Here is a 20,430-nt window from a genome sequence, read left to right on the forward strand (position 1 = left end):
CTTTGAGAATGTATAGTGATAAGAGGCAAAAATTGTCTATAGTGATGCCCTCTTCATAAGACAGCACCTGGAATGTTTTCCCTCTCTATCAGATGGCAAATAAATATTCCAGTAGACCAAAATTTACGCTGAAATGGAAAGATGTGTTACATTTTGCTTCTCTGAAATAAGAAAATTAAAGACATAGGTTCATATAAAAGAAAGATCATGTTTAATGTGCATTCTTTACTCTCAATGAAAACGGAAGCATCCTATTTATATCTGATCATGTTTTCCAGGACCAAAATCACCTAAACTGCAAACTAAAACAATCTCTTTGGGATGAAAAGTTCTTATTTGCTCTACATCATGCTCCTAGCACTCCCTTCATTTAATTTTTTTATAATTTTTTATATTCTATTTCACCAAGTTTGTTCCCAGTCTTGGTAACACCCAAAGGCCATCCTTAACTAAGCACCAATAATTTAAAAGTCAAGAAGTTGAAGGAAAGTTTTTTTTCTGGGGGTACAGTTTTCAACAAGAAGGGAAACAGAAAGACTAGAACAAATTTTGAAAGTTGTGTCCCACAAAGAGAACACTGGTTTGAAAAATTCTGTGAACAGAAGATGGATACCTACGTCAAAGAAAGTGGCTTGGCTAGCAGGAAATGTGTGAACTGTGGCAAAACCATATTCTTAGCAATTTTCTCTCAGTTATTTATTTTAAAGACACGAAATATCATCTCTAGGACAAAAAGATCACATTTTGATTCCTCATACAATTAAGAAAAAAGATCTGTATAAACTGACTTTGAAAGCATGATAATTGTTTCTCTAGCTATTGTCCCTCTAGAGGTACAGAGAATGAGGAGCAGTTTAATTATCAATTTATTTGAACTTCTTGACAAATATAGAATATTTGAATTAGAGAAGTATTTGTTTAACTCAAATATATGATACTGAAACCCACTAAATCAGAAGACAAACAAATCTGGAAACCAGCAATACTCAGAAAGATTTGACCATTAGGCAGTCCTGTAATAATACAAATATACTTTTAGCATCACCTTTTGTCCCATGAGCTGGACACTAATTTTATATGCAGACTATGTGGCAGAGACTGTTTCTGGATAGTGACTAAGAACTACCAATACTTGCTAGGTCAGTGAGAGGAGTGTTAGCACTACTGGTGTCTCTTCCAGAGAAAATTATTGTATAGAAATTAGAGAAGTTGATCTGTCTGAGTACTGAGTTAGAATGCCAATGGATGGAAAATAAAAGACCTTCAAACACAGAAGGTTTCATATGAAACAAGGAGAGCATGGCAGAGGGAGCAGGGAAATACTTATTCACAATTATTTGATATTCACAAAAAAGAAAATACTTAAAGGAATTCATCTTTAGATAGACAGAGAAAACTTCTATATGCGATTTTAGCTTTCTATTTGTTGCAAAGAAAAACAAATATTTTGTTTCTCATCATATCAAACTGACAAAGCCCACAGTCAATTATATCTACAAAATATTGCTAAAATACCTTTGGACTCTATATTCTATTCTTATTCATATTATTATATATCATAGATGGAGTTCTTTAACTTTTTCTTAGTTAAGATTAACAATACTCTGTTAGTGATTACCCTTTCTTCTTGTTTTTGTAATGACCCACAAATAAGAGGTATATATAATTCACAACACAGAAATGTTAAAGGTACAACACAATTATTGCCATACAATTTATCGGAGAAATGTAAACACCACACAAGTAATTCACTTTCTGCCATGTTTTGTGTGGTATCCTTCCACAGTACAGAAAACATCTGACAACACATGCATATGACAAAAGACACGTAAAACAACACACAAAAGTCCCTACATAAAAGAGCTGAAGTGCATCATGACAATGTGTTGGTTCAACATAAGCCCGTATATAATTGGGTGCTAATGTACATATTAAAATCAAATGTGTTTACACAATTCCCTCTCCAGAGCCCTTAGTCAAACAATAGCATTGATTGTTCTAATAGTTCTACTTTGGAAGGAGGGCCTGGCAATCAGAGAATGGTTTGCATCATCCTGCACTTCAAAGTTACAAATAATAACCAGAAAATAATGTTAATAAATTAAAATTTACTACCACTAGTTGGATTTTTACTCATTATTAAGAACGAAGGGATTGTGGGGGAGAAAATGAAGGGATGGATAGTTTAAAATGACACTTGAAGAAAAGAAAACAAAGGCACTCTGGATTATCATAGTACCCCTGATTCTCAGGCTTCATGTTCTTTACATTTGGAGAATAAATGTCACATTGTCAAATATATGTTCCTCTGCTATAATTTATGAGTATTCTTTCTGTCCAATTCAGAACTATCATTACCAGGTACAATTTTCTCTGGGTCCCAGGGCAGTCTGTTTACTTGGGATTCATCAATTGAGCATCTTGATTGGACCTACAAGGGCACTGGAATTTAGAATATGAAAGCAATGATCCATTTGGGAATAAAAATCTCAAAATAACATTTTACCTAATTATTACCCATACTTCATTTTGAAAGTTACATTCGGGATACTATTGCATCAACCTGCATGGTTTACTAAAACACACTTTAGAGGTGCCTAAAGGGCTCTTTATCCTCTAAAGCGTCAGTTCAGAGTTTTCAGTTTCCCCAGAGATAACTGACGCCAATCCAATGTCCTTAAAAAAGTGCATAGGACACATCTCCTCTTTTACATGAGGTCAGGGGTGAATCTAAATGTCATAAGCTGATTTCCCAATTGATCAATTAAGGTGCTGTACTTGACCCATTTAAAAAATATATATGCATACTGTTAACTTTCCAATATAATTTGCATAGTAAATACATTGTAATACTTTAAATTGTATCTACCATTAGCATTTTGCATCAGTGGTCCTGCTGAACAGACTGCTTCAGGGCAAATATTTGTTGAAATATTTGTCAGGCTTATGTATTTTCATTTTTGAGAAACTCCTGTCCATACGCTTACCTGTCTCAATGTATCATTGTCCAAATGTATTTTTTATAATTCTTTATATTCTACTTTTTCTCCAAAGTTAATAAAATACAAATGTTTGATGTAGTAATTTCTGATTCATATTTTCTAATCTGATAAAAAAAATCACAGCTATTTAAAGGCCTTTAAATTTTCACCATTTCTTAGCTGATTCTTGCCATTCATAGAAGACATGGCAAATATAGGGGAGGAAGTAAGAGTAGTAAACAGGGGGAAACTTAGCAAGGCCCATTTGGTCGGATTCTTCTCAGTATCCTTTTGTCTTGGGAAATAAGGATACTCCTTACCTCCTGGAATAGGGAGGGCCCCTCTCACATGAGGGTTTTCTAACCTGCTTCAAGGGATTGGGGCATGAGAAAGGGCAGCGTGAGCTTCCTGCTTCTGCTGTTGTCTCAAACTCCTTCAGCTGAAAATAGTCAATGCACCAAAGTGCCATATTTTGGGGAAGCTTGTCCTGAACCCCATCATACCTCACATCTCAGATGGTAGTTGCATAAGATTCATTTCATATAGGGCAGGATTCTAAAGCCAAATAGAATTTTTGAACTAGTTATGTACAGATGTGGACTAGACTGACCATATGATGTGTTTTCTAACCAAGGCTATTTTAGAAGGAAAATGAGTGCCAATAATAGTAACACAGCTAGCAAAGTTGTAAACCAGGAAGGAAATATGGTCACTCTGGATGAGCCAATGGTTGATTGTGAAGCAAAATATCTGTTTGGCAGGTGCAGAAACACTTCAAGTGGAATCAGCTTTTCAAGGGAACTTAAGAATTGAGAAAAACTAAAAAGTGACAAATTATTGCTTTTTCCAGTTTTTAGGGTTTATGACGGAGACATGAAATCAGGACATTGTGTAAAATGATACAGGCAATGATACCATCTCTCATCCCTCAGTCAATTCACAGTACATTCTCATTTTGGAACTATTTTAAGGTAGGAAAGAAATCTTCACCCAATTGTTTCATCCTTTCATTTTTGCAAGTTTACAGGTGTCACTGAGGGATAAATAAAATAATCATAAACGTTTTGATTGTATAATGTAATTACTAACTGTACATTCTCAGATATTATGTACAGATAATGAAAGATGATTTTCTTGGGAATCAAATTGTCCAAATATAAATTAATTATTTTTAACTTCAAGTCATCCTTTACTATTAATAGCAAAGTATCTTTGTGTCCAAAGCAAATAACAAAAGTTCATAATAGTTTACCTTATCTCTTTAAGGTAAATATACCACATAAAACAGTGCCCAGAATATTGTAAAGAAAATTATTTGTTTTAAAAAGCATACTAAAAAAAATCCTTTACACATCAAATACAATCAGCAAACATTGAATTTCCTCGAAATTTGGGTATATTTCCGTAAAAAGACTTCGGTTCATGAATATCTAAAAAATAAGTGGAATCTTTAGTTGAAAATATAACAGACAATTGGAGGTATTCAGTATTTTCCTGAAAAAGGATTTCACTAAAATGTTGTCATGTTATCGAAAAAAATGGCATATCATGTGCTAATGCACAAAACCTATTGAAAGAACCGACGTGAACTGGCGGGGTGTGTAACCTTGCAGCTCACTGCATGATTGTTGGCGGCTGCAGGGCTGTGCTGTGCCATGCAACAGAACGTTTTGTCAGGCACGCGGTTTAGTCGCAAACTGATTCCCCTCTCCTTCAGGCTGTTGAATGGAAATGCAAACTTGCAATTTCTATCACAGAGAACAGAGATCAGCAGGGGAGACAGGAGGTGCACACCTTTCAAACCGTCCACTGTTAGTAGTGCTGATAACTTATGGTGGAGAAGGGAAACGGAAGTAAAATGAGGTTTTGAAGTACTCTGCTTAACTGTACTGAAATGCAATAAATGTAACCTTAATCTAGCAGATGAAGTAGTTCTCACACGCATAGTAGACTGCAGATGCTATACGTATTTATGGCTCTGGACCCATAAATTCATAATGGTTTCCTTCTGGGTATCTAAAGGCCAAAATATGATTTTTGACAGATTTTATATTTTGGATGTTTTACTTTGAATAGTTAATTTTAAGAGCAGTTATTTCTGTCATTTCTGAAGGAAAATACCACTAGTGCGTGGTTTTCCCAAAGCATATAGTTATGCTTGCTTGAAGGAAGTCAGCCATGCATTACCAACAAAAGTTCGCACTCCTGTTGTGGCTCATGCTATTCCCACTTGTGGCATTTTCTAACTTTTATGATTGTACCACCTTTTTTTTTAAGTCAAGGATTATCTTTCTTACGACGTTTATTTTCCAATATGTATAGAAAAAAATTCACAGTGCATATAGTGCCTTTTCTTTAAGTCTGATCTATTTTTCTGAAGAAAAATAGGCTCTTTCTTTGCAATAAGTTTCGTGTTCTAAGCACCAAGGAAATATGCAATGAAAACACAGATAGTGTATTCCACTATCATGAAAACGTAAGAGTAGTTTCTGACAGATAAAGCATAGTGATAGTGCAATGTTCTATATTTCCCAAATTTATTCCAGTCTGTCTACTGAAGTGGGTACTTCAGGGTACATCCTGACTATAATTTAATCACTTTTGGTAAATGAGTACCACTTATAGTAAATCTGATCATACTCTGCTCTGAAGGATTTCTGCAATCTTTTTATTTGCTGTCAGCTCCTTCTGAAAATAAATTTTCCTACTATAGTCTTACCCTTAAAGTCACAATGATGCTTTGCAAGGTTCTTCATGAAAGAAAACATAAGCTAATTCAAATATGAGAATTGGCAGCTCATAACATAAAACCATAAACATCTGAAACCTTTGGCTCACTTCTATGTAGTAACTTATTTCATATATTGTTATAAATCACATAATTTTTCCAAATAATTGAAAAGATTACTATTAATTATTCTTTTTCTGTTGTTTTTACGTATAATTTTTAAAAATTTCAAATTTACAAAAGGGATCCAAAATAGAATAAACCTGCATATTATTATCACATAATGTCAATTATTTTCAATCCACGGCCAATAATGCATGTTCTATACCCTCACCCAATTGTCCTATTCACTATTATTTTGGAAATCCTGGACCTCATATAATTTTATTCTTAAATATTACATATATTATTTTATATTATTATATATTATATTATACATTACATATACATTATACATAATTACATATATTACTATAGATATCATATCTATAATAAAGATTCCTTTTCAAAAAATATATCCACGACATTACAATTACTTTTTAAAAATTTTACAATGATTTCTTAATATCATCAAATCTCCGGTGATCAAATTTCTTATTTTCTCATAAATGTCTTAATTTAAACATTTTTTCTTGTATAAGGGTCCAAATAAAATCTACACATTGTTACCAGATGATATGTGTTTAAGTCTTTCTCTCTCTTTCCTTTTTTTCAAGTATATTAATGCTAATTGTTACTGGTGGCTTAAATTTACTAAACCTCTTACTTTTTTTAAAACCACTTTATTGAGGCGATTAACATACAAAAAGCTACAAATATTTAATGTATGCAACTGTACAAGTCTGGAGATAAGTTTATACCCATGAAATCATCACTATAATCCATATCATAAACATATTCCATCACTGCCAAAAGTTCCCTTCTCCTTTATTTATTTGTTAACTTATTTTGTTTTTTGTGATAAGAACACAACATAAGACCTACTCTCTTAGCAGATTTTTAAGCATAAAATACAGTACCATTAACTACAGGCTCTATGCTGTAGTAGATCTCTAGGACTTATTCATCGTACGTAACTGAAACTTTGCACCCCTTGACTTGTATCTCCTTGTGTCCTCCTCCTCCCCAGCCCCTGGCAACCACCAATCTACCTTCTGCTTATATGAGTTTGACAACTTTAAATTCCTCATATAGGTAGCATCATAAAATGTTTGTCCTTCTGTCTGGCTTATTTCACTTAGCATAAAGTTCTCCAGGTTCATCTATGTTGTTGCAAATGGCTGAATTTCCTGCCATCTTTTTTAAGGCTGAATAATATTCTATTGTACAAATATACTAATTTTTCTTTATCCATTCATCCAATGATGGCCAGTGAGGCAGTTTGCACCTCTTGGCTATTGTGAACAACGCGGCAATAAACATGGGAGTATAGATTCTCTCGTCTTTTTTAATTTATAGGTTTTCATTCCTCTCACAGGCAGTCTCTCACTTCCTTGCAATTTACTTGTTGAAAAAACTAGATTCCTTGTACTATCCGGTTTCCCATAGTCTAGATTTTGCTGACAATATCTCTGTGCTTCCTCAACACTTTTCTCTATCATCTACATTTCCTGTAAATTAGAAAATGGATAGAGAGGTTTGATCAAATTGAGGTTGAATGATTTTGGCAAGAATGCTCCGTAAGTGCTGTTGGGAAGTATTCTTTAATGGTAGAAATATTCACATCTTAAACATTGTAGAGTTATGTTAAAAGCATGGGCTTTTAGAGTCTGAATACGTAAAAACTAATCCTGGTTCATTGTAGTGGTGAAACCTTAGGCAGATGAATTAACCAGTACCTCACTTCCTTCACCTGTGAAATGGGCATAATAAACATACCTAACAAATAAGATTTCTGTCAAGACTAGACAAATTAATTCAGATAAAGAACTTCAAATAATACTGGGTACACATTAAGTAATCTATATATATTAGCTATTATTATCAAATAACTGGAATTAAATAAAGAGAAACATGCAGAAAATATTTGCAAGAATTTTTATCCACATAACAGCTAAATTGACAAGTCTAGTAAGGATGGCTTTTCAATACCTAATATAAAAGTTGAAATGTGAGTGAACTAAAAGGTTCAAATATATCAGGGAACTGGTAATGAAAGATGTAGCCTTTTGCTGGTAGGTCAATGACTGAACACCCCACAGGTTACTAGTGATTGAAAGAAATTGCCACTCTCCAGTTCTGTTAAATGTATTGTGTCCTTCCATATATACCATTCTTGGCTCAATCTCAGAAAATAACCACAAGCATGATCAATTCACATTTTATTCTTTCTTAAAGATACTTTGACAGCATCAAGCGAAGTAAAAAAATTCTCTTAGCAAGGCAGAAGAAACGGGTTCATCTTTTGCTATCCAGAGTAATAGTTTGTGAATAAAGTTTTTACTCTTTTAGAGATAAGGCTTAAATGTTCCACACATTCAATCAGTAGTTTACAGAATTTCTGAGGGAGCAAAATCACTTAATATGCATTTCTTAAAATCACAATCTTCAGAATGGCTATTAACTAAGGATTTAGGAAACATTAAGTTATAAAATCCATAAGATTGGAAAATGGTTGGAAGATTTGAAGTCAGATGAGCAATGGAAAATTTAGGCTGGGTATTTAAGGAAACTGCCTATTAGCAAGAACTATTAGATAATGGAATGGTACTTTTCTTAAGCTCCATAAATTTCAAAAGCAAATTGGAAAACATAATGGAAGAAAATGTTCCACCCCACCAGAGGAATAAATGAAATGGTCTTTTCATCTCCTGTTTCTATAAGCTGGTCTGTAAATTAGATGTATAAAGTCTACCTACCCAAACTATGAACACGATAAATCCCATACTAGGCTTAGTCCGAGTTTGACTGGGAAAAGTTCCATTTCCAGACCCTCAGCCAAAAGCTGAATAATACCAATATGGAAATTTGGAGCAAAATCAATTGTTAAAGTCAGATTATGAGATTTTAACTGCCATTCTAAAACTACTTATACAGCCTTTCTATGTTATTTCCACTTGCCAGATCAACACCCAAGAGTCATTTTGACATTTAAAAAAAAAAATCCCAATTACACATCCAACTGCTGATTTACAAAGCAAAAGCCAACCTGTGATTTTGGCTTTAAAACCCAGTTTGCCTTAGGGATAGATGGATGAAAGAAATTCTAGCCTACTGTTTAAGGGCTAATATTCCCGCATTTCCATATCCCATTTAGGGCGGGCAGATTTTAGCACTTCAGCTTAAGTGGTATCACTTTATATAAGGTGCTTGAGTGGAGTAGGCAGCAAGCAGGACTGGGATAATAAATAGCAGAGATGCAAGGAGGCTGCTGCTGCAGGTAGCCTCCTATGCCAATTGCCAAAGGAAAATGGCTGTGAAGAGTGAACATATTTTTTTCCACGAGTGAGGGATGAGAATTTAATAGTTAAACAGTAAATTGAGTGTCTGTCCTTTTACCTCTTACTAGAATTTCTTTGTTGTCCTTTGCATGGGGAAGGTTAACAGCTCAACCTAATTCTTCACTCCAAAGAACTTTACAGGCTGTCATTTGGTTAAGGTCTAATGGGCCTTCCGGGATTTGATAGCTGAACGCTGTGCTCACTGGAGCAGGCCGCTCCACAGAGGGCCTGGAAAAGAATGTTTGAGTTGGAGAGAAGGTGCTGCTGCTCCAACTGCTTCTCCACCTGCAAAAACAGAACCTTTGGGGACAGTAGCACCGCAGTTAACAGGGGATCCCAGGAATGAGAAAGGTGTTAAAGTAGCCAGTTCTTCTGTTTTGCCAAGGATTTTCCAGCCTTGCTGTTTTTGGCAAAATTTTGAAATATCTCACTTTTCTCACCCTAAGCTATTCCCTTCCCGTTTCTCAGGGATGGTTTTGAGGATTGGGATGACTAGTCCAAACAGAAAGACAGAATTTTAAGAGGATATGAGAGTCACACTCTTGGGTTCCCCACATGTCTCTATGCAGCACTTGGTTGCTGTGGAGAGTTGGGGGGGTGGAGAATAGCAATAAAAGGATCAAGTTGCCAACTGCATCAACCTCCACAGAGGAAAGGGATAGTTCTAAAACCCCGAGCTGACTAAATCAGATGGACAATTTCAAAACATTACCAATTGAAAACGCCATTGATTTCACTCAGCGAACTCTGAAAGTCAAGTTCACATTTAACCACGCTGAATCAGGTACAGCGTTTCTGATGAGAGCACCTCACAAACTATTTCTTTTCTAAAATTTCCAATGAAAAACCTGAATCATCTGCACCAGCCTGTTGAAATATAGTGGTACAGTCCTTTGTCCCAAACCTAACATTTCAAAAATGTTACTTTTGATTATAAAACACACACAATTTTTCTTATGTTTCTTTTAAAATTTTTATTGTCATAAAAGATATATAGCATAAAATATGCCATTTTAACCACTTTTAAGTGTCCAAATCAGTGACATTCATTACATTCACAATGTTGTGCAACCATCATAATTATCTATTTCTAAAACTTTTTCATCACCTTAAAAAGAAGCTATAAAAAAAACAAGGTGTTTTTCAAGAATAGTTTTTGCTATCATAGCTGCCATAAGTTGTAGTCCGTGCAACCTCAAAGTAATCACGATTAGTGGTCATGTATGTATTTTCTAAAAAGAAATTAATTCACTTAAACTAATTATTGGAAAAATGAAAACAACTGCCAACTGATCACTAAATTTGGTTATTCCATACAGTAGTTTTGATTAATTTCATCTAATTGGTCAGACACTTTTGTATAATATAAAGTTTCATTGATTAAGTAAGACTGATGACCCAGATAATCATACTAATGATTGAAAAAATAGCTCAAAATAAAAATAAACAAAAGCAGAATGTGATGTCAAAAGTTAAAAATGTAAACCTACAAAGATGAATTCACAAGGCCAGAAGGATCAAGGCATGATTAAAATCTAGCATTCTAAAATGTTATTTTAGACAAATATTTCCAAATTAATAATTAGATTTCAAAGAAAATTTAGATGTGCTTTTGAAATGAGTTTAGATAAGGACGCAGAATATAAGTTTAGGAGTTTCATTTATAATGTTATCTCAGCGACTGATCAAAATTGCCCTGTCTTTCAAAAGGCAAAAGTAAAATATGAAATATAGATTTACCAGTTTTAGGCACAGCTTCTCATTTCAATCAATTCTTGCTCATTGATTAGTATAATCCAATCAATGGCAATGACAATTTGAGAAGTAAATCCCTCCATCAAATCTCAAATCTTGCACATTGCATCTCTGAAGTTCACCCTTTCCTTCCATCACCACGAATTTCAATGCCATGTGAGGTAAGTGCATCATTTATTTTAATCCCGTTGAAATGAATGGATGAACTTAAATAGCAATGCAAGCCTTTTTCCATATAGTGCTGTAATTCACTTTGAAGTGATAGCACTTTTAGGATTAAGTTGTATACCTTTTGGTTCTTTGACTAGTTGTCCTTTCTTTGTGTACTATATTAATAAGAATTTAAAGCAAGACTAAGTCACATCTGCCTTCTAATACAAGTTTTAGAGTCTTAAACAAAATTCTACTAGAGCAGCCAACCAAGATGAATAACTATTTTGAAGGGAATAAAACTATCTTTTAGTAACTACAGACTATGGTTTTCTATTTAATCACTTGTGCTAGAGTGACTATTGATAAAATCAGTCTTAAAAATATTTTCATTTATTATCACATTGCCAGTATTAAAATAAAAGAAGTTTGAAATACTATTGCGGAAAAAATGAATGGCTGTTCAATTCTTAACTTATCTTGACTTGATGCTTACTGCATCAAGCAATGAAATCATCCAATATTACAAAAAATTTTATGAGATGTTCAAAGTAGATATTGTCAAAAAGATATGCACTAAAGGAAACATGCTAGCTATTTATTTAGAACATATGGTAAGTAACAAGGTAATGTAGCTTTCTGTAAAGATAATTGTTCTTATAAAAATAGTGATTCACAAAAGCTATATTATACAATATTTAGATATTAATATGTTGATTTATTTTAGTTAAAATTAAACTAACAGTTTCAATTATAGAAATTATTCAAAGAAAATGTCAAAAGAAGGAAATATTCACCATCTAAAGATAATCATTCTTAATGTTTCAGAATATTTATTTTCTTTCTATAAGGAAATTATTATACTATAAGGGAATTGTTCATTTTTCCTAATTCAAAATTTTTATCAGGATATGAAAACTTGAATAAATCACCTGACACAAAGTAAAATAATAATAATAATAAATAATGTTTTTAAAATACACATATTTCAACAATCTAATCATTGTAAATAAATTGTCATATGTCTTTTGAGTCCATTTTTTGAGTGTTTATTTTTGTAGACTTTTCTCTAAACACTTTTTAACAGTAATATTTTGTTTTCCCCTAATTAAAAAATAACTAAATGCTTAAAGCATAAAAATTCGCAGAAGGAGAGAACAAAGATGTAATAAAATCGTCTACAACCATAACAAACAGAAATGTACTGATAATTTTATTCATGTACTATCAAGATACTTTGAATCTTACATACTTCCACCATTATCCATAAGTGGATGCTAACTTTTTAATATGATTTAGAATATCTCAAAGCAATATGTAACAGTTCACTTAAGGAAGAAAAATCAGAAATAATCTCTGATACTGTAAGGGCAAGCCATGATAAATGGTTAACTCTCATTCTTAGCTATCAAGGCCTCCAATGTCCCAGGGCCCATTCTGAGAGCCATTTTCTACTCTCCTCTTCTACCTGATTCTCAACAAGTCAGCTCCCTTACTGTCCTTCATTTCCACTTTGCTTGTTCCACTCATGCTACTTCCCATGCTTGTGATAGCAACTTTTTTTGGCCATTGTTGTTGTTATTTTGTTGTTGCTGTGTGTATGTTTAACCAATCCAGTGTCTAGACTTCCTAGTGGCTTGAGTCAAAGCATTCTTTAGCAGTATGTCCTTTTCTAGAGCTCTGAGATCGTATTCCCTGACAGACATTCGAGGCAGGCACTCCCACATAGGGAAGCAAGAAAGGGGCTTAGTCACTAGAATAGGCCAGTCAATGACAGGAAACAGGAGAAAGGTGCCAATTCCTGGACCTCAACTACAAAATCAGAAAAGGATTCATAACACCGCTGACATTTGCAGACATACTGAGCTGCTGCCTTCAAGTTTTGGCTGAGAACAGGACTGATTTCTAACCTGAGCGAAGAAATGCCAACAAAATATTGAAGACTTAAAGATATATGTATATTTGTGTTTTTAGGTCTCTTTAGAAAATTTACAAATAAGATTATCTAGACCTGCTTCCTGGTAGCAACCTGCCTAGGTTCTCCACCCAGAACATTCTACAATTCCCAGCACCCACAGGGGCCTGTTCAAATGAAGGGCACTGAAGCTGAAACTTTGTTAGCTTCATGGCAAATCTGCTTCTGGTTTTAATTGTAAAACTTCAGGCAATAGAAGCCAGATGGTGAGATCACTTTAGCAGGCGAGCAGTCCTTCCTAATTTCCTTGAAAGTGCACCAAATAGAATTCTCAGTGAGTGCTATAAAGGCATAAACAAAGCACAATGCTATGAAAGTACGATGATTTAGCAGAGGAGGGAGCCTAAATGGAGTCTGAGGGACAGGTGAGCAGTGGGGGAGACTTCCCAGAGCTGAGCCCTGAACAGTGCCTTGGATTTCAACAGCGGGACAAAGAGCATTCAAGAGAGAACAAAAATGGGGCCAGCCTGGTCGCACAGTGGTTAAGTTTGCACGTTCTGCTTCAGCCGCCTAGGGTTCCCAGGTTCAGATCCTGGGTGCAGACCTACCTACCACTTGTCGAGCCATGCTGCAGCAGGTGTCCCATATATAGAGTAGAGCAGGATGGGCACAGATGTTAGCTCAGCGTCAGTCTTCCTCAGCAAAAAGAAGAGGATTAGCTGCAGATGTTAGCTCAGGGCTAATCTTCCTCAAAAATAAAATTTAATTAATTAAAAAATAAATTTAAAAAAAGGCAAAACCCACCTATGCTATTAGAAGTCAGGGTACTAGTGACCCTTGTGGTAAGCTTGTGACTGAGAACAAGATTTGGTATCTGGAAAGTTGGTAATTTTCTTTTACTTAATATAAGTCCTAGTTCCCTGGATATTTTCAGTTTCAAAAATCCATCAAGCTTACACTTATGATATAGGCACATTTATATGTGTGTACCAGACTTGACAAGTTAAAAGAGAAGGAAGGGGGGAGTAAGAAATATATATATTTATATATATATATATATACACATGACACAGGACCTCTTTATTTGTGAGGAGAAAAACAAGTTAGTTTCTTTGAACTATGCTCCCTAGTCCCACATCAGAACTAGCTAAAATAAAATTGCAAAACCCACTTTCTCTCTCTACTATATGGCCCATCTGTGTAGATGAATGTTTACAAGGACAGACTGGCATTACACATACATGGTAACAGTACATTTATGAGTAAGTTTTGCACAATGGTGAATTGCAAATCTCTGCAACACAACTCTTTCAGATGTTATTTTTAACACATGGCTTTTGAGAACAATTAGCTAGAATTACTTTTGGTGTAAAGTGTTTTTTCAATTATTTTCTTTCACGCCTCTTCTTTGAGTCACAAAAATCTTTAGACATTCCTTTTGCCTCAGATGAACTAGTGTTTAAAATAAGACTTAAACAGAAATGTAATTTAGATGCTCTACTAAAGATGTTCTTAAAACATTACTAGGGCTTTAAAAAAAAAAGTTTCACAGACTTTGCCCAATTTCCCTGTAGAGCATTTATGCATGATTTGGACTCTATTTTGTACACCTACGCCAACAGCAGGAATTCTTAATAGAGGTGTACATTTAGCAGCCTCATCATGAGCAGCATGAATAAGGGAATAAACATGTCCTCAAATCAAAATACCAGCACAATGCCCTTGACACCCAAAGGCGAGGAGGGAGCCTTCGGCTCTGGGTTTCGTGAACGGTACTCAGCAAGATTTCACTTAACTAATTGTAGTCCAGTCCAGAGCAAAGCCATGGGATAAAGAGGCACCAGACCCCAAGGCAGAAGCAAGAAGCTGGGACTCAATGCACCCTACCCCACTCCACATGACTTCAGTGAAGAGCCTAAAATGTAGTGCTTTTAAATGGAATGATATTTATCACAAACCTTTTGATATTTTAGACTTCAAGGTGCCAAGAAGGTATTTTAGTTAACTAAAAAAAACCTTATCCTTATAGTTTTCTAAATTCTGTTTTCCATGTCTGATTTGTTTTCCAAACACATATTTCAACACCTTAGAAAGTACTGTGTTTGGAGAGGGCTTTAAGGGGCGGCTTTCCTCTTCCCCAGAAGGCAAGATCTAGAAATCCATCAGTCATCGGTGTCAATTTGTGACAGTTCAAATTGCCAAAGGTATTTGGTAAACTTTAATCACTGTCACAACTGTAAAGGTTACTGAGCAGCTCCAACACAAATCAACTACCACAGTCCTGCACGAATGCGAGAGTGGGTGTGTGGGTGAATGTGTGTGCGTGCCTTGACAGTTAAATCTTCTGCTATATCAGTATTAAGTTCAGCTACATATAACAGTAACAACAGCAATAACAATAACAACACCAACAAAAGATGACGAACAAGATGAACATATACTCTCATTCAGTAACAGATTTAGGCAGCCTGGTGCTGTTTCGTAGCTTCCTGATACTCTACCATCCTTAGTGCGCTGCGTCATTTCACAGGATGGCTGCTTGTGCTCTAGTCATCATGTCCACATTAGAGGAAAAAAGGAAAAGGAATAGCATAAAAACCTCACTCCCTTTGAGGATATTTCTTGAAAGTTGCATATAACACTTAAGTCTCATTTGTCAAAACTTAGTTATAAGGCCACAACAATTAGAAGAGGAAATCTAGCTTTCGAGCTAGGCAGCAAGGTAGTCAGCTAAACTTTGGGGTTCTTATTAATAAGAAGAGGAGGAGAATTGATATTTAGAGTGGATAGAATTTTTTCTTCCACTTTAAAAACATTAAAAAGTCCCCAAGACTCCAAGCAAAAAAAAACCCTACTAGATGATTCAATCAAATAATTAAAATGAAAACAATCAGATTATTATTTACCATAATGTAAACAAAAGTTAATTAAATATTCATTTTTAAACTGATTGCTTCAATATTGGATATTTCATAAATATAAGAGAAGAAATATTTCAATATATCAGAGAACATCTAAAACTTTAAAAAACTGTATAATTATATTTTATTGGTGTGGGGAGGAGGGAAAGAGGGGGCTGATTAATTTCTTTTAAAAGAGAAAAGTTAACTTCGAAATAATTTCATCCCACTCCTAAATCAGAATTAATGCTCTCAGTTGGGAGTCACGCTGTCATATTTAAGAATCACTGATTCGAACACACTATTTCTGGAAATGATTTCTTTTTAGTAATTACTAACAGTTTATGAAAAGATCTGCAATTTTATTTTTCCAAGTGTAGAAGTAATCTTAACTCATCAAAATGCTAAAATCTTTTATATCAAAGTTGTCTAAGACTTACTCATGTAAATGGCCCGCTTATTCCCTGACAGCTGGAAGCTCTTAGTGCAGATCTGCAGCCTCAGCCCCACCCCAAGCACTGGGACTCATGTGGCCTCTGAACAGGAATCCATAGCTCAGTGTTCACCTTGCAGCTTCACTCTAACCTGGCCGCCAGGTTTTAGCAGCAGAGCTTCCGCACTTTGCCCAATGCCAGGCTTTTCTCATACCAGGCTCTTTAGGAATCGTTCCACGCATATCAGACAGTTTCCATCAGGACTGTGAATGAACCTGCCATTAATGAGAATGCACTACCTCATCATCTAGCCTTTTATACTGTTTGTTTGAACACCCACTCATGTATCTAGTAAACCAGCATTGAAAGCTGACTACAAGTCAGGCATGCTGCCAGGCACCAGGATAAAATTTAGATCAAAGGCACAGTCGCCTGCCCTCTAGTGGGAGACGCAGCTGTAATTGTTAAAATGATACACATAAAGAGTTAGATTTGATCTCCTAAGAATTTTCATCCATTGTTCTTAAGTCTGAGCTCTATAGTCACATGGAATAAATTCCATTCAGACTTCCACAAATCCACCCTCCAATCTGGACTATTTCGAGTAGGATTATATTCCTGTCAACATCCCCAAACTTCACTGCAAACTCTATGTCCTTCAAATTACCTTCCTTCAAAGTCATACACACATTCTTTTCTTCTCCAAGCTCTTAAATCCCTGTTACTGTAACTCTTAAGTGAAATGGCTTTTAGTTTTTTCACTCTTTTTTGGGATAAGTCCCAGTTTGAAACTTCCCTTTTTAAAATGCAGCATTGAGAAATGAATACCATACCAGGAAAAGTCCTAGTCTGCCTTCCCTCTACTTAAAACTTAGTTATTTCGTCATGAATAGCATGTGCAATTCTTGGGGGGGGGGGTGGGGGGGGAAGCTGCAAATGAACTTAAGGACATTTTCAGGTCACTTTTGAACTGTGGTGATTTTAAGTTCTTGAAGTTCTAGTTCTCTTATCCTTGGTGTCTTCTTTTAGTTGGTTCCAGCTGTGAGGCAGTCTAGTGTAGTGGTTACTCTGCTGTCAGAACTGGGTTCACGTACTTTTCCTCACTTACTACATGAACTTGAGAAAATTACTAAGATTCTGATCCTCAGTTATTGTAAAATTGTGAAAATAAGGGTCCTTATTCCATAGGAGTGTGAAAGTGATATCAGCCAATATATATAAAGCACAGTGACTGTCAGAATAAGGAGTGGACATATGTGAGGGACCAGCATTAACAGTTATTTTTTTAGTTATGAGCGATTCATATATAGCCTAGTAACCAGTCATCAAAAACAGACTTTAGGTTATCTTAAAGTTATCTAGTATAGCCCTGTTATTCACTTCAAGAGCCCTTCATTAACCACCCAATATGTGTTATGTTTTGTGCTAGTACTGTGCTAGTGATCCAAAAATGAATTAAGTTGCCCTAACCTCAAGAAGCCCAGCATTTAGTGAAAACTCTGACATGTACAGAAACAGTTCCACAATGGCACAGATAGGGCTTGATAGGGCAATACTCCTGCCATGCCATCGCATCCCATTCCATTCTAGAATATAATGCTCCTCACAGATGCAATGAGCATTCAACAAATGTTGGTTGATGAATGCATACAGATTCCGTACTCAAATATTTCAGGCAAATAGTAGTGTTGACTTTGTGTAAACACAATATTTTGGTTTGGGGTTTTATAAATTAACTTCTTTCCATCCTTGAGTAGATTTACATAAACTTGGTATTTCCTATTTCTTGGGATTTAAGGGATGGTGAAAAGTCACCACTACCATCTTCAGGAAGAAATCTCTAGAAATTTGATGACATAAGGCTAAATATGTGTTTATATAATATTGTACAAACTTTTTAAATGATTTAGAGATGGAAAAAATGGTTTGAAGCATATACACCAAAATATTAAAAAATGATTATCTCTGGGTGATAAGATCATGAAAGATTTTGTTAATATCCTTATACTTCTAAATTTTTCAAATACTTCTCAATGAGTGCGATATTAGAAGAAATATATAAGAAACGCTATTAAGACAAAGGAAAGAGGTGAGTGATGTGGGCCCAAAAGTATGGATGACAGGAGATTTAGAAGTAATATGAGGGCCCTAAGTATATGAGGCTTACAAGCTAAAGAATAAGATCAACAGTAGGAGAGATTGGAATGATAATAAAAATACTGTTTTACTACTATTATAGTGTCTAGTTCCCTTCACATTTTGGTCAGCTTGTATCTCCAATTTTGTCACTGAGAAGGTCCTTTGGCCAATAGAAAGATTGAAGCATAATGATTTTAAACTATCTGCCCAAAACATAGGTAAGCATATGGGAATGCATCTTGTTGCAACTTTTGAGGAAAAATATGTATGGATTGTCCTTAAACACACTAGTCTTGGTAATGTTTTACAACAGAAAACCATAAAGTAAATTAATCTATGAACCATACATACACAGCCTTAATCTATTAACAAACTAATGCATTTTCTAAGACCTTTTTTTTAAAGATTTTATTTTTCCTTTTTCTCCCCAAAGCCCCCCAGTACACAGTTGTATATTTTAGTTGTGGGTCCTTCTAGTTGTGGCATGTGGGACCCGCCTCAATGTGGCCTGATGAGCAATGCCATGTCCGCGCCTAGGATCTGAACCAGCAAAACCCGGGGCTGCGGAAGCAGAGCCACTAGGCTACAGGGCCGGCCCCTAAGACCTTTGTTTTTAAATATATAAGAATCAGGATAAATACTTGTAGAATTAATGAACCAAATTAATCTTTTTAAATTGTTGTTGTTACCTTAAATCCTTCTTTCTGAAACAATTCAATAGATAGATGATAGATAGGTAGATAGATAGTATTGGCAGAACTATATTACGTTAATTAAAAGTAGTTTTTGATTTCCCCTAATGGATGCAAAATTTCTTCCTCTGAATTCCCAAAATATCAAATCAATATCTTAATCATGTAACTTTCACTTTCTCTTTTGTAGTATAGGTATTTACTTAGACATTTTATTATACTTCTCTGACTGTTAGTTCTGTGAGTTCATTATTTGTGTCTTACTCATTTTATATCCCTTAAGAGCAGAATTAAATTATTTTTTAGACTAGCATTAAAAAAATATAATAAATAAAAGTGTTCCCCAAAGTTCTGAGACTATTTTGTGGACTCAATCAACATTTATTACTTTAATAAAAAAATATTTGGTGAAACTAGATTGTGGAAACTGCCCAACTGTGTTCCAAAGCTACTCCCAGCATGAGTGGCTGTCAATCTTGTATCTATTCTCAATCTTTCTTTATGAATACTAAGCCCTTTGTTTCTGTGCAATTGATTTCTGGCATTATCCCTCTGCACATTCAGGATGGGGGAGGGGGAGGCTTCATGGAGAAGGTCTCCTTTTTCTGAACATTCACCCCACTGATAAGTTTTCCTAATGTTACACCAAATCTGATTTCAAATACATTTTTTCTTCCTAAGGTAGAAAACTCTCAAGTTGCTTAGTGAAGTGTTAAATGCTTTATATTGACAGACTACCACTGTTCAGCAATCTATATTTGCAGCCTGCCAAAACGAAAGCCATAGTTGGATCTTCTTTGTTGTTCACAGTATTTTAAATTACAAATGATGTTGATTTTAATCATCTTTGCTCTATTCACTTACAAAGCTGGATGCTGCACAAGTCAGCTCTCAGATTCAGTACAAAATACTTGTTATTGGGCTTAGCACTTGTGTAGCACTTTATACCTTCAAAATACTTTGTAAACATTAACTAGTCAATCCTCACCAAGAAAGAAAAAAGAAAAAATATCTTGATGTACTGAGAGGTATGTGTAAAACAGGTCTTAGGAAAAGAGTTTTCCTATGGATTAAATTTGAAGACAAGATATTTATTTAGCTGTTTATTTTTAGCCGATAGATTTTATTTCAGGAAATAATAGTCAGTTCTTCACTTTCCATTGTAGCAGAACACATAATTTCAACTTTAGCAATCATATGAATTACAGAAATATTAATATTATTAATGGCCAATAGAATGAATGCCACATGAAGCAGTCTTAAAGTATTGAATATTGCTTTGCACACTATACAAAG

Source organism: Equus asinus, chromosome 9 (genome assembly GCF_041296235.1).
Source record: "Equus asinus isolate D_3611 breed Donkey chromosome 9, EquAss-T2T_v2, whole genome shotgun sequence".
In the NCBI taxonomy this organism is placed as follows: Eukaryota; Metazoa; Chordata; class Mammalia; order Perissodactyla; family Equidae; genus Equus; species Equus asinus.